The following is a 16866-nucleotide window of genomic DNA, read 5'->3' as shown; positions in this document are numbered from 1 at the left end:
TTATGCCCAGAGGTTTTAAAAATCATGCCCGGAGGTCTTACAGAATTGACTGGATAATACCGTAAGTCGAAAGATAGAAATCGATCGGGATAACATCGTGAATGAAAATTATGCTCGGAGGTCTTAAAAATTATATCAGGAGGTCTTACAAAATTGACTGGAATAACATCGCAAGTCAAAAGATAAGAAATCAATCGGGATAACAACGCAAATCAAAATTATGCCTGGAGGTCTTAGAAATCATGCTCGGAGGTCTTATAGAATCGATTGGGATAACACTATAAGTCGAAAAGAAAAAATCGATCAGGATAACATCGCGAATCAAAATTATACTCAGAGGTCTTAAAAATCATGCCCGGAGGTCTTACAGAATCGATTGGATAACACCGTAAGTCGAAAGATAAAGAATCGATCGGGATAACACTGCGAATCAAAATTATGCTTGGAGGTCTTAGAAATCATGAAAATCTTTGAATGCTCCTCTTAATCAGAGGCAATGAAACTTTTAAAATTTGAAAATCTTTTGCCCGGAGGTCTTGAAAGTTGTGCCCGAAGATCTTAGAAATTATACTCGAAGGTCTTACAAATCTCAAAATCTTCGCATGCTCCACCTAATCAAAGGTAATGAAACTTTAAAAATGACTTTCGCGTGATCAAAGATTTTTTAGACTTTAAAGGTCTTGTTTTAAAGAAGGTTCCTCCTAAACAGAAGCTTCAAAATTTTGTTTGAAAAAGGTTCCTCTTAAACAGAGGCTTTAAAATCTTGATTGAGAATGGTTCCTTTTAAACAGAGACTTTAAAACTTTAAAAACATACCCCTTTTTTTTTATTTTTAATACTCACAAAGTTGATAAATCCAAACATGATACAAATGTCTATTCTCATCAAATGATGCTAATGGAAACATTGATGCAAATGTCAATGCCAAAGTAAGAATGCAAATGCTTGATAATCTGACTTTTTCACAATGCAAATGACAATGTCCTTTTCATGTAGATGCCCCTACAAATACCTTTTTTTAGGATGCAGATGCCATGATGCAAATGTAAATTCTTCTTATGGTGTGAATGCAAATGTCTTATACAAACGCCAATGCAAGCAATGCAAATATGAATGTCTTTTTCTTGTGATGCAGATGCAAGCGATGCAAATGCAAAGACTCTTCTTGCCCTTTTTTTTTTGAAAAATTTCTGTTTAAATTTTCATTATTTCATTTTCACCCAAAAAAAAATGATCTCAATATTATGTACAAAATACTCAAATAATCTTGAAAATTTTCAGAAGTGGTCAAAAATTACCCCATATAAAGTATCTTCGCAATTAATGAAAAATTTAAAACTCAAAACTTCCAAATCTCTTGAAAGTTGATGACTACTATTTAAAAAGCTTATGGATGGGAGGGTAATTGACAATTCAACTCCTTTCATTGGTGGGCATATCTAATGGAAAGCTGGATGGGGGTTGTAAGGATTTTTCTTAGGCTCCAAAAGAGATAATTCTTTTTTTAAAAACATTTTTCCATTATTGAAAATGTGATACTTTAATGTGAGTCAAAACTAGCCATTACTTTCCAAACAAGATTTAGGAAGATGACAAGGCTGGTTTTCCTTCTTTTTTTTTTCTTGAAAGGTCTTTAATAGATATTGATCTTTCAAAAGGCTTTGCATCGAGATTTTTTATTTCGGATAGAACCTTGGAACTCTGAAATTCATTTTGGGGCCTTAAAAATGACTTTAGCTCTAAACTACCCTTTTAGGATTTTCACCTTAGAGCTATATTTTCTATCAATGAAGAATTTAACAAGTATATCCAACTTCAATGACATTGCATTTCAATCCAAGTGTCAACATTTGATCAAAATGGACTTTTTAAGGTATGTAATGTAGGCCAAAGTTAGGGGTTTTGAAAGAATAGATAAATAGGCTCAAAATATGTTATTCAAGATAATTAGGCCAAGGATCCTGATGAGCAATCTCTGACTTTCTTCCTTTGCCCTTTTTTTTTTGAAACATTTGGCTTTAATTTCAGCAACTTTATTCACCTTTTTTTTTCTTTGAATTCTCATTTTCAAGGTACATATTTTCTCTTTTTTTTTCTCTTACTTTTTTTATTCTAACTGAAGCTTAAGGTTCTTAGCTCTAAGGTTTCTTTGCCTTAAAAATACTTAACTTCATCTTTGGCTATTCACTTTCTTGAATCTTGAAATTCCAATTGAAGCCTTGTTTACTTTTTACCCCAGACTTTCACCTCCAAAGGGCATGTTAAATGCTTTCAATTATCAGATACTTTTCTTGAAGTTGATCTTTAATATATCCTAATTTTAGCCCCCAATATAGAAAATGATCCTTGGCTATAGTTTATTTTGGAAGAAAAAATTTAATAGGCTCAAATGGGTAGCAAATGGATAATTTTTATGTATGAGAAGGATAGAGAAAGATGGCCATTTGTCATTTCAAAAATGATCACTTGGCTAGAAGAGCAAATCATTGAAGATGTTTTTTTTTTTTCTTCTTTTCTTTTTTTTACTTTTTTTATTTTTTTTTATTTTTTTTATGCCCTATCCTTTTTTACTCAAGGTTTTAATGACGATCAAATCGTATAAGATCGATCGTATAGTTTAAAAAGGCTTTTTAGGCTCTAAATTTTTTAAGATATTCCCAATCATTCTTTCATAATAGGGAGTGTCCAAAGAATTGACAAACAGAATAGTAATTTTTTTTTGATAAAGACGGTTGTATTTGAGCTACTTTGTCTCTCTATCTATGTGCATATTCTTTAAATGTTTCAGTTGATCTTTTCTTCATATTCTGCAAGGATAACCTATCTAGCACCATATCTTCAACATGTTTGTATTGTGCTAGGAAGGCCCTAGCCAATTCATTCCAAGAGCAAATCTTACTTCAGTCTAACTGAGCTTACCATCTTACTGCAGGTCCAGTGAGACTATCTTGAAAGTAATGGATCAACAATTTATCATCATTAGTGTAGCCTGTCATCTTTCGATAGTACATGATAATGTGTGTTAAAGGGCATTTCGTTTCATCATACTTCTTAAAACTTAGGGCTTTAAATTTTAATCGAATAACAAGATCAGGTACTAGACTAAGTTCATTGGTGCCAACATTCTCGTACACATCATGGCTTTCAATTGCTTTCAATCTCCCTTCCAATAGATCATACTTATCTTTCATCACTATATCTTCTGATGGATCTGACACCCATTTTAATTTTTTCAATTCTTTATGATCATCCACATTAAGCACAGTAGTGAAGTCATGAGGAGTATGCCCAAGATTGACATTTGTCTGAACTGATGGTAACTTGGCAAAATGGCCAATAAAAGGTTGATGAGTTGTTGGAGGTACTTGTGACACATGGGGATCTTGAACATACATGGACCCAGATGGATATAACGATGTCTTAACAGCTGTTTCCTACCTTCTCTTGTACGTCTCAATAACTTCTTTTTTTTTTATCAATTCCACTATCATCTGTTTTAATTCTACCAATTATCTATTCATGTTCTGTTGCATTCTTGTGACTGTTTCGTTGATCTCTCCCTGAGCCTTTTCTACTCTATCCATTTGATCTGCATCTTTATTTTTCATGACTCTGGTACAGACTTGAGTGCTATAAGTGTGCAGACTGAACTGACCTCGTTTCTTAGGATAGCTATCCTTGAACTTTTTATTAATTACCAAAAGTAAAAAATGCATGACATGAATTCTATTATCAAAAATCTTTTGACTTTGAAGGTTTAACAAAAGCATATTCACAATCATCATCTTTTATCTTTAACTAACATGAAAAATAATAAATTCAAACAGATGATACATGATGTGCAAGCTGAATCTTATTATTATTAAAAAGGGGGAAACTTGAATTCCATCATATATTCTGGCTGGGTTATCTAAATACATTATTTTCTCTTCGAAAGTTTGATCAAAGTATATTCACAACCATCACTCTTTTTCACTAACTCCAATTATTAAAGGTGGATAAAAGCATCAATTCATAGAAAATCTAGGTTAAAAGAAATTATCATTCATTCCAAAAGTATCAAGTTTATACATCATAAATCATTCTAGGGTTGGGGCCAAAAAGTGCCAGACCTACTCCCACTTCCCTTTGTCTCACCTAAAAAATACTTGACTATGATTACTAGAGAGGATAACTCTTTGCTTAAAAAGCTTTTTATTCATCATCCTAACCAATTTTACTGTTGCCTGCAGCACTGCCTACCATTTCGACATGGATCAGATAAGGGTTCTCATGAATAACTAGATTTATCTTGGCATCAAAACTCAGATATCCGACTTTCATCAATCCCTGCACCCTATGTTTCCTAGCTATGCAGTCTTCTAGAGAATGGCCCGCAACACCAAAATGGTATTCATATCAAGAATTTGGGTCATTCTATTTGGGGAAAGGTGATTTACGAGGTTCAATAGGGATGGGGGCAATGAGATAGTTTCCTATGAGCAGCAAGTATAACTCTATGTAAGACATGGGTATTAGATCAATAGGAACTTTTCTTTTGGTGTGACCAGAGTTTTTCTATCCTATGGTTAGTTTGCTTTGCTAAAAAAGTGTTGGTATAGTTAGTCTCGATGTGAATTGAAAAACTCTAGGTTGACGATTTGGCTAATAAAGTGGTGATTGGATAGCATGCTGAACAAGTGATTATGAAATGTAAGGTAAGGGACGTGAATTCAAGTGTGAAGTTTTTGAAGGTTGCATGACACTTAGGATCTTAATTCTATATGCTTGGAAAAGAGGTTGGAAGTAGTCATAAGGAGGATTTAGGTACGTGTTAGGACTTGAGATAGTTGGTGATGGTTGTTTGAAGCTAAGTGACTCCTTATTGGAAATCAAACTCTTGAGCTCAGTCATTTGTGTGGCTAGTTCACCCATTCCTCTCTTGAGTTTGTCCAAACTTTGATCACTGTTCAAATCACCCAATGCCTTAGTTTGTTTTAGAAAAGTGCTAAGACTAACAGGAGCCGATTGATCTTGACTTGATGGAATCGAAAGTGACAACGATCCTTGAAGAGGAACAAACTCCACTCCGCCACTACTTTTAACCATTTCTATCAATTAAGCCATTTATCGTTTCATCTCTCGAAGCTCAAGCCATAATTTCTCTTGATTCAACTCCAAAGCACTAGTCATTGCTTCCAATTGATCTCCCATTTTTGCCATTCTAATTTCTACCAAGACAGACATTTTATTTCGGGACTTAGACCAAAAATTCTAGACTACTACCCTTATTGAATGAATATCACAAAAACAAAGACACACAAAGTGTGTTTATGAATACATGAATATGAAAATGTCATGAAATGCATATATACTTATGACAATGGATTTTTATATGTACAAAGACCCAAATAAAAATTTTTGTCAACCATGAATGTGTATGCAAAAAAAATGCAATGTTATGTTGCAAGAATGGTGGGATATGAAATGCAATGTATGTTCCATACGACCCTATTATTCATGAATCTATATGCATTAAATGCAATGACATATTTAAGTGAATGATGAGATGTATTCCTATGATTAATGCAGCATACTTGTATGGAATGCATGAACGTATCAAGTGCTCATTATATTTTTACATGAAATGTAATGCTTGTGTTATGTCATCCTAATGAACTGACACTACCTTTAAACATGTAATGAGATGGAATGTGCACACTACTTATTAAGACGCGTATGGTAAGCATGTATCATTTATCAACAAGTGTATAACATGGGATGCATGCACTGTCCATTGATGTGGATGGGATGGAATGCTCATATTATCCTATCATGATACGCATGGGATGGGATACATGCATTATTTCATCATGATGCATGAAATGCGAAAGATGCAGTAAAATACAAAATTTTTTGTTTTAAGAAGGAAAAATGAAATAAATAAGGCTTGAAATTTAGTCTTTATTCACCCAATAAACAAAGAATTTAAGAAAAATCCTTAATCTTTGAAAATGTTCTTTTGCCTTTTTTTTTCTTTTTTTTTCAATGATTGACCTAAAATAAATACCACATATTCAAATATAATGCACACAATCAAAGAATATATATAAAATAAAAATAAAATAAAATGACTCAAGAATTCAAAACAAACAAGTAAGAGAAATAATATAATAACCATACAATAAAATAATATAACGTATAATGTCTTAATTTTTGGTAATTTTCTAAAAGGGTGGCATGGCTCTATCCTAGGTAGGCTTCCTATGGTTCACGATATGTTGGGTTAGAATTTATATGTCTAAAGGTTCCTAGACTATTCCTCACATCATCGTCTATTATAGACTAGTAAGGTTCCCCAATCCTTGCCCATTATGGGTTATTAATGGAAAGGGTTCAATCTGAGTGGAAGTGTTTTGCTAGCAAATGCAGAGGTTATCACCTCACGAGAGCATAGTTACTTCATTTCCTCCTAAAAAGGGTAGAGCCTGGGTATAAAGCTCATACATGTGAGCGAATATGCAAAGTGTGTATAAAGCAATTTATTAATCCAAATAAATAAATCAAAAGAACAAAATCAAAATAATAACTATCATGCAATTTATTCTGTTTATTAACTTGTATATATATATTTTTTGAAAAATTAAAACAAAGGGAATTAACTAAATATTAAATAAAACCAATTAAATCCAACCATTACTAATAGCGCATAATTAAAATTTTGGCCTGACTCTCAAATGTCCCCAGCAGAGTCACGAAGTTGTCATAACGATTTTGAGACCGCCAAACGTAAAGTGTTTTAAAATCGAGAAAAATAAAAGAGAGTCACCACCAATCTTTATTAGGATGTGATTGACCACCGAAAAGTTTATCTTTTTAATAAAACTATAAAAACGGGTTTAAAGTTTATCAAAAAGATAAATTTGGTCTACGAAAAATCAAGTTGGGTTCGGGAGTCGGTTACGTGTGTGGAAAGATTACCACCCTCACAACGCCCATAAATTGGTACCATTTAATAATGCACTATTTTCGATGTTGGATAAAAATAGTTTTGACTTGAAATTTAATACTAATTCCCTTCGTTTTTTAAAAAATATTTTTGTTAAAATTTTTATTTAGAAATATTGAGAAAATCTTTAAGTTAAAAAATTATCTTAAAATTTTCTAACATTTAGGCAGAATTTAAAATAACTCTTTTCGCTTAAGATTTAACACAACAATCCTTAAAATGTAATAACACTCTTTATAGAAAATTGTTGGTGACTCTCTAACATCTAGGCAGAGTACCAAGAGTTATTTCTTTCGGAATGTTATTTTTATTTTATTTTGTAATATCATAATTTTTTTAAAGTATTATTCTTTTTTATTATAAAAATATTTTATCACCAAGTAGTAAATAAAAATTAAAGACAGAATAGCGCAAATAATTACTGATAATAACATGCTAACGTATGTATGCCAATGAATGTCATATAAAATGAAATGCAATTTAAAAGTTGGATTCTTAAGTATAATAAGACCACCCCAACTCTCCAACATCTAGGTAGAGCTTAGGTGCGACTATTTATATTTAAGATCCCGATTTACTATTATACTTTTTATTTATTAATCTTATTATTAATGCGAATTAAGAAATCATGTGAAAAGACTTAACGAAGTAAAATTTCCTATATACCCCATCATCTAGGCGGCATTCAGGAACAAATTGCTTCAAATGGAATTTTCACACCTGTCCTTAGGATTTTTATGATGTTTTGAGTAAGGGCTTGAGTAGAGGTTTTAAAGATTAAGGTTTCAAAATTTTGAAGATTCGGATTTTAAGGGTTTGGATTTAAGTTTTGAGGGTTTTAGGGTTTGGTTTTAAGGTATGGAAAGTTTAGGGTTTTGATTTAAAGGTTTGGATTTAAGAGTTTAAAGGTTTAAGATTTCGAATTTTAAGAGGTTTTGAATTTTAGAGGTTTTGGATTTGAGGGGTTTCAGATTTGAGGGGTTTGGATTTAAGGAGTTTTAGAAACCTAGGATTTTGAAAATTAAGAATTAGTGTTTAAGATTTCATTTTTAAGAAAATACGAACATCTCTAAAAATCTCCAACATCTAGGCAGATTTTCGAAGCAAATTCGATTTTAATGATTTTTGAAAATTAATTAAAAATTTCTTATATTTCTTTTTATGAAAATTTATTAATAATAATTCTCTAACATCTAGGCGAAATTATTTCTTTAGAAAAATATTTTTTATTCCCTCCAACATCTAGGTAGGAAAAATAATAATAATAACAATAATTATTATTATTATTATTATTTGGCGATTTTAATATATATTTTTAATTATTACTTGTTTTTAAATTTATTATTATTAAAACAATTAAACATTTATTCTAACAAATTTAGAAATTTATTATGCAAGAATAAAAAAAATATTCAAAATAACAAAAATAATAATATAAAAAAAATTTAAAAAGATCAAAAAAAATTTTTTTTTACTTGAACTGGACTGGTTAACGTTGGTCTAGACCGGTCTGACCAATTCTACGGTTTAGTCAACAGTTCAGGCTAGCGGTCAATGGTTCGGTCCGGTTCAAACCGGTTCAATTAGACCAGTCAGCAGCTGTTGGAAGAGTGGGTCGGGTTACGTGGATCTCGGGTCAGATTCGGATCAATGCCCGGATCTTCCTAGCCTAAAACGGTGTCGTTTTGGCTTGTTGCTTCTTATATAAAATCAAAACTTTTGTTTTAGCTCATTTCAAACCTTCCTCAGAAAAAAAAAGTTCAGAGCTCTGAGAGAGCTCTCTGGCTTCGGCCAGAATTCGACACCGGACCACCGTGCTGGTCACCATCTGGGTTTCCACCAGCAGTCATTGCCGGTGGTTTTCGATCTCCGAAAATGTCAAAATTCTTCTGGAAGTTCTCTTAAATGTTTTCTTCTCAGATCTGACTTTCTTTTCACCAGAAAACAGCCCCGATCGTCATAGATCAGGGCTTGAAGTTTTCTGCCTTTTTTTTTTCTTTTTTTTTTGAAATGAGACTGATATATTTTTTTTTACTTTTGCAGGTAGCTCGACGCTGGGTTTCTCCCTGCGGGGAGGACTGTGTTTATCTTTGTTTTTTGTTTTTATTTTTATGTTTCTGTTTGGGTATGGGTTTGGTGAGGTTTGAGGCTCAGATTGGGGTGCTAGTATGGGGACTAAGCTTGTTGAAAGGGGGGCTGGGCAATGATGAAGGGTAAGTGCTTGGTGTCTGGTGCCAAAAGGGTGAAATGAATCGGCTCTTGGGCGTCCGAGAAAGAGATCCTGAAGGGGAATAATTTATGAGGTTTTTAAGAGCCTCAAATAGGAGGATCTGGGTGGCTGTAAGTGGGCTGAACAAGGGACTGGTCAGGGGGCTGGTCGGGGGCAGCAGCGACGCCAGCCCTCTGGTTTCTGTCTCTTTTTTTTATTATTATATTTTTTAAAATTATTATTATTATTATTATTAAAATTATTAATATTAAACTGAAATGAAAACAGTAGACCCGGACAAAATCGGTGTCTAAAGTGATGCTTTATGAAATCTCTATGCGAGAATTTTTTTTAAATATTACCAATATATTGGAGTGTTTATAGAATATCTTTAATATGATAAAAATTTTTCATTTCTTCAAAAAAATAAATAATAAATAAATAAAATTTTTAAAGAAAAAATAAAATGTGTGTATTAACATATTATCATTTGCATTGCATGTACGGCATAGTTTTTAATGAAAAGTAAATCTGAGCCTACGAAAATGAGATTCTAAAGTATTCTGAAAAGCGATACCTAAGAAATCTCTAGGTAAAAAAGAGTTCTTCTAATGTTACCAACGTATTGGAATATTTTAACAATTATTTCAATAAAAGGGTTCTAATTTATGTTTCCTAAAAAAATGAAACAACGATAGTAATAATAATAAAATTTTAATAAAAATTAAAAAAAAAGAATTTGATAAACAAAGGAAGTCAGAAAAATTATTTTTTAAATATCGAAAGTAAGATTGTTTTTCTCAGGATTAATAAATTACACATAATTAATTTGTACTATTTTAAATGGGCACTATAGGAGTACTAATATTTTCTCATGCGTAACTAACTCCCTGATCCAGACTGTTTTACACACTCTAAATTATTTTTTTAATAAATTTTAATTAATTTCAAAATTTTATTTAAATGATAAATTTTAATAAGTGGTCAATCGTACCTAATTAAAAAAGATTGATAGGACTACATTTTTTATTTTTTTATTTTCGTTCTTTAAATTTATCGGGTAGCTTCAAAACTGTTACAACATTATTATTTAAGTATGTCAGTTAAATTTGGTTGCATTTCAAGTTTCTCTTATTATTTTTTCTTGTTTTTACATTAACAACATGAATTACTTTATTTTTTAAGAAATTGATTGATTACATGATATTGTGAATTATTTAATGATCGATAAATCACTTGAGATTATTAAATCACATCCATCTATTTAAATACTTGTGTGACAAAATTGCATGATATTATGAAAATAAAATAATGAGATATACCATTTAATCTATAAGTCTGTAGGATATATTTTAGAGTGAAATGTAGAAATTAATTTGTTTAAAATTAATTTTGAAATTTTGATTCCTTCATTATTTCGTAATTAATCTCCAAATTGATTTTTTGATAAAGAAAAAATAATGAGCTAGAAATGATCATCTGTGTATCCATTTTCGAGATATAAATAAGTTGGTTAACAAGTCTTAATCAATTTATGGTTTGAGCATTTACTTTAACCCACAATGTATTTAAGTTACCCATTTCACCGTACAAAATCAAATTATTGAGATTTATGGAGGTTAGCTGATAAGTCAACGTCATATAACGAGATTATTATTACTACGTCAATTACGATAGTATAATTTGTTTTCCAAAAATAATAATTGTGTTTTTCAAGAGTACAATAATTGAGTCTAACGATGTCGCCCTTTTTTTTTTTTTCAAATGGTTAATATTAATGAATAAACTTTGAATAAATTAAAATATTTAATTTAATATTTAAATTATAAATTTATTAATTAAAAATAGTATTCAAAAGATTATTTATTTAACAATATTATTATTTTAAATTAATCATATTAAATATAAATATCATATTAATTAACATGTTTATAATTTAAATATTTCATTAAAAATTTTAAAATTTTTATAATAAAATATATAAAAATAAATTTAAAAGATAATAAAAAAAAGACATATGTAATGAATAATGCTGTCAAAAACTGCAACATTTATATATTTTACATGATTCATTGAAATTATTATCCTTGAAGATAAGTTTGATATCATTTAATAACTTTATGCAAGCATTTTGCAGCTCTCTGAATAGCTAAATTATTAATCTGCATTTGGCAGCTTTTGTTTGATGAAAAATAATGTTGGTATTAGTTAAAAAGAAAAAGAAAACAAGGAAAGAAAAAGTATTCATACCGGGAACATTTGGTTTAGTAAATATGTAATTGAACTTACTTTTGTTTATAAGCAGTCTTGTGACTCAACTTTGTATTAACTTTTTTCTTTTTTGAGAAAATTTTCTATTAACTCTTAAATCAAGGAGGATGGATATCAATTGTCAATGAAACTTAAGTGATAAGTACTTCATTTTAATGTGATTAACTAGTAATGTATATGAAAATTAATCAATGACTGAAATGTTAATGAATTTAAATTAGAAATATAGTAATTGAAAATTCTCTAAATCAGAGTACACATGATACCTTTCTCTTGGTATATATACACATCAAAATATAGAAACATATAGGAGCCTATAATCAAAATCAAAGTATATAGCCATTTTAATAAGAGAGCATTTTATTTATAAATTTTTTATTATAATTTTATAATTATTTAGTTATAATAAAAATTATATAAAAATTTATCATTTATAAATATAACTTTTATATAAAATTTTGATAACCTTCACACAACTTTAAATTGTGTTTACTTAATTATATTATAATTATTATAGGTAATATATTCTCTCTACTAAGCTTTGGACCAACTTCAATATTCTTTCTTAATTAGCTTTTTTTCTTTCATATTATCATAAAAATAAAAACAATATTTACTCAATTTACACTTGTTGTTAGTGTATTTATTATTTTTATGTTGTGTTAATAATTTTTCATTTTTAAATATTATTTATGTTGTGCATTTTCTTAATCTTTAAGTTATTTTTAGCCATTAAACTTGTATATTTACGTGGAAATTGAAGTTAAAATAATATAATACATGTTTAAGTTTATATTTAATATATTATCAATGTAAAATACTTTACACAGTTAATAAATTACATAATAATATGTTATTAAAAATTATTTTTAAATATGTATTTTAAGATAAAGAGTATTTATTTTTAATTTTACAATTAATTTTTTATGAAATATCGTTACATGTTAATTGATAGTGACTAGACATCTATTAAAAAACTCTAATTATTCCCACCTATCATTTTGTTCATTATAATTAAATCCTAGAAATACATTAATTTCTCAATAATTTATTTAAAAGACAATAATAAGACTAGCTAATAAATAAGTTTTCATTTAAGTTGTGCTTTTCTACGGATTTTTTTGTCCAAATTTCACATAAAATTTTAGCTGAATGGCATTAATTTATAAAACAAAAATAACTAGCAATATATACTAATAAATAAATAAATTACATATTAAACAAATAAACAATTTACGTATTATTCATTTGACATCAACTAATAATATAATTAAAAATAATATAATAAAAAATATTATTCAATAATTTTATTTTTTTTAATCAAACATAACCAAAATAAACACATAAATTTAATCTTATCCAAAATTTATCAAGTGATTAAAAAATCACTTTTCTTTAAAAAATGTTCGACTCCTTAAACTAAACATCTCCTAAAAGTTAAAATTTTTAAAATACCCTTCTCGTCATACCATATCAAAATATTGAGATTTACGGAGATTAGCTATCACGTCAGCATCATATAATGAGGTATTATTATTACATCAATTACGTTATGGCTATAATTGAGTCAATGTGTAAGTATAATAATTGATAATTTTAGAATGATAAGTTATTTAGATACTTTTAGAATTGTATTTATTGTAAAAAGATTATGGATATTTTATAATGTAAATTCAAATTTATTATATCATACATAATTTGTCATATAGATTAGATATGAAAAATATATTATATTAAATATATTTTAGAGGCATTTTATAAACTATTTGTAAATACTAAATTTGTCGGGATTTCAATTTAAATTTCTTAATTTTGACGAGTTTGTGGGTCGAAAGCTGATTTCTTTTTTTTTTAGGTCTAAGCCCACTATTTAATTTTAAATTTAATTTTATTACTTATATAAAAATACAATAATATTAATAATAATCCATTAATTAAATAAAAAATAAAAAAAAATAACAAATGCAAGAAAATAAGGGGTTAGTGCCAGTGGGTTCCGTGCATGGCATCACTGGCCACCCACCCCTATGCCCCTATTCACCAGAGCCATGTACACCTTCCTGTACACCTACCTTGAGCTCCACTATCACCATACCTTGCACCAGCTACCCCCTGAGCACCATTTTCCTTACAAAAACCCTATTATAAGCCATAAGAAGAGGACATCAACACTAAGCACTAAAAATGACCACACCCTATACACTTAGCCTCACAGGACCCTTTCTTTGCCAACACCCAAGTACCCTTCTCTCCCATTCAGAACCCCTGTTAGCCTCTTTTCATTTAAACTTTAGCGTCGGCCCTTCTAAATTGCCCTTGTCTGCACCCTTAACCCAAGGAGACCCCAAATCACCTAGCATACCCACAGTCTCTTAAGACAACACTTTTCCCCAAATCGCATCACCCTTGAGCACCAACCTTTCTCAACGTTTGCCCACGGTTCTCTCCAACACCCACTTCACCCAAAAACTCTTGAAAAATCAGCCTCGACACCAACCTTCCCTAGATCAAATGGCCTTGCCCACACAAAGCTCCTCAGCACTACCCTTGCCATCTCCCTCAACCTGAACCACTAGCACCTCCAAACCAACCCAACCTCTAACTAAGACATAAACACTGGCCTTCTCTAAAACCGACACTAGCAGCCAAACCTTCACTGTTGCATCATCTATAATACCATCCCTAATCGTTTCATTTCCAACCTTTATCCGTCACTACCTAGAGCTAAGACCGTACGAAACACCACCCATCCCCAGTCCTTACACACAGCCAACACAGCCTCTATATACATCTAACTAACAACACACCGCAACCAAAAAATAAAAAAATAAATAGAAAAAAGAGGTCAATCAAAAGCCTCAATTTTCTCGATAGGGAAGAACCCAGCTCCATAACCAAACCTTCTACATAGAAAAGAAAAAAAAGGAAAATCTTTATTGAAACTTTGAGGCTTGATCTGTGTCGATTAAGGCTATTTTTCACAAAAATGAGGATGAATCTGAGTTCAAAGGGTTAAAAGCAATTTTCAAAAATCTTTTGAAAATTTTTTTACCATCGAAAAAGATTACCTGTGACATCAATTTGCCCAGTCACACAAAAATAATAAATAAAATAATATTATTATTAAATAAATTAAAAAAAATACAAAATATAAAATACAAAATATAAAATACAATAAAAAAACAGAATAAAAAAAAAGGGATGGCAGTGGTGCCTTCCCCAGCACCACTGCCACCATACCCTACCACCCATCCCCCTTACCCTACTATCCACACTTTATCCACTACCCTCACTGTGAAATAAGACAGAAACAAATAAAGGCAGCATGGGGCTCGTGCTTGCAACCTATGCCGAGCCTTATGCCATTCATTATTGGAGCTCTATAAATAGAGCTCCTAGCCGAACAAGAAAAAAAAGAGGGAAAATAAGAAGAAAAAAGGGAACCTTACAAAAAAAAAAAAAACACAGTCCTCATCATTTGACGATGAACCCCAGCACTTAGAGCTTTCTTGCAACAAAAAACAAGATCGATCAGTATGGGTTTTCAAAAAAAAAAAACAAAAAACTCAAAAAACTTCAAACCCAAATCTACGACGATCGAAGATTTTTCTCTTGAAAAGGACAGTGGATCTGAACTCAAGAGGTCGAAAGGAGTATTTTGAAAAATTTTGACAATTTTTCGATCATCAACGATCACTGACAACGACCACCACCGGTGACCCGACGGCGGCCAATGCGACAGTCCGGTGATCGGACGGTGAAGAAGCTCTGGAGCTCTCCCCCTTTTTTTTTTCTGAAACAGAAAAAGAATGAACAAAAATTTTTTTTTGTTATATATAGAGGCCTAAAGGCCAAAATGATGTCGTTTTGAACCTTAAGGATCTGTGCGTCAACCTGTGATCGAACCCGGGGCCTGCGCATCTGACCCGCGACCCACTTCCTTCGTCAGTCTCTGACTGGTCTGACTGAACCGAAATCGAATCGGCTAGACCAAACTGAACCGATACCAAACCACTGAACCAACCAAATCACACCCGAACTGTCGGATCGAACAGCACGTTGATCGGATCGTTGACTGGTCCGGTTCAGGTAAAAAAAATTTTTTTAATTTTTTTTAATTTTTATATATTATTTTATTAAAATTTATGCATATTAAAATATTCATATTTGTTAGATTAAATGATGAAATTGTAATTAAAATTTTTATAATTTTGTTTATTTTTTTTAAAAAATAAACTTTAAAAACAAAATAATAAAAAAATAAACTTAATGATAATACAAAAAATAATAAAAATGCAAGAAAAAAAAATTTTTATCCGACAATTAGATTCAAAGGTATTCCGAGTAGTGATGCCTACGAAATCTCTAGGTGAGAAGATTTTTTTAAATACTACCAGCGTATTGGAGTATTATATAAAAATTTTTAATACAATAAAAAATTTCTTTTGGTTATAAAAAAATAATATATAAGAACTAATTAATAAATTAAGAATAAATAATAAAAAATGAGAGAAAAAGAAATTTTATCCAATGATAAGATTCTAAAAGTATTTCGAGTAGAGATGCTTTAAGAAATCCCTAGTTGAGAAGATTTTTTCTTAAATATTACCAGTGTATTGGAATATTTATAGAAAATCTTCAATACAATAAAAATTCCTCTGTTCTTCATTTCTTTTAAATAAGAATAATAATATAAATTAATAAAATTTCTAAAAATAAAAAATAAAATATGTGCATCATGTTATTATTTGTATTGCATGCATGATATAATTTTTATGAAAAGTAAATTTTGACCTTCGAGGATGAGATTCTTAGGTATTCCGAGAAGCGATGCCTAAGAAATCTCTAGGTGAGAAAGAGTTCTTGTAATATTACCAATGTACTGGAGTATTTTAAGAATTATTTCAATAAAAAAGGTTCTAATTTATTTTACTCGAATAAATTTTGAATAATAATTTTTTTAAATAAAACCAAACAAATCAATTTCCAAAAAAAATCAAGAAAATTATTTTTCCAAACACCAAGAATGAGACTATTTTTAATCAAAATCAAAGGATAACACGTAATTAAGTGGTATCATTTTTAAACGAGCGTCGTGGAGGTGCTAATCCTTCTCCACCATAACCGACTCTTGAACCTAGACTGTTTCGCAGATCGTGAAATTATCTTTTTAATAAATTTTAATTAATTTTAAAATCTTATTAGAAGGATAAATTTTAATAGGTGGCCAATCGCACCTAGCCAAAAAAGACTGGTGGCGACTCTATTTTTTGTTCTTTTATTTTCGTTTCCAAATGCGTCGAGCGGACACAAAACTGTTACGATAGCTTGGCGACTCCACTGGGGACTGCCTTTTATTTTAGAAAATCTGGCCAAAATTAACTACTTGTTATCCTCA

Source organism: Durio zibethinus, chromosome 7 (assembly GCF_047325235.1).
Source record: "Durio zibethinus cultivar Kanyao isolate XHJ-2024 chromosome 7, ASM4732523v1, whole genome shotgun sequence".
Classification (NCBI taxonomy): domain Eukaryota; kingdom Viridiplantae; phylum Streptophyta; class Magnoliopsida; order Malvales; family Malvaceae; genus Durio; species Durio zibethinus.
This window is presented reverse-complemented; position numbering follows the sequence as displayed.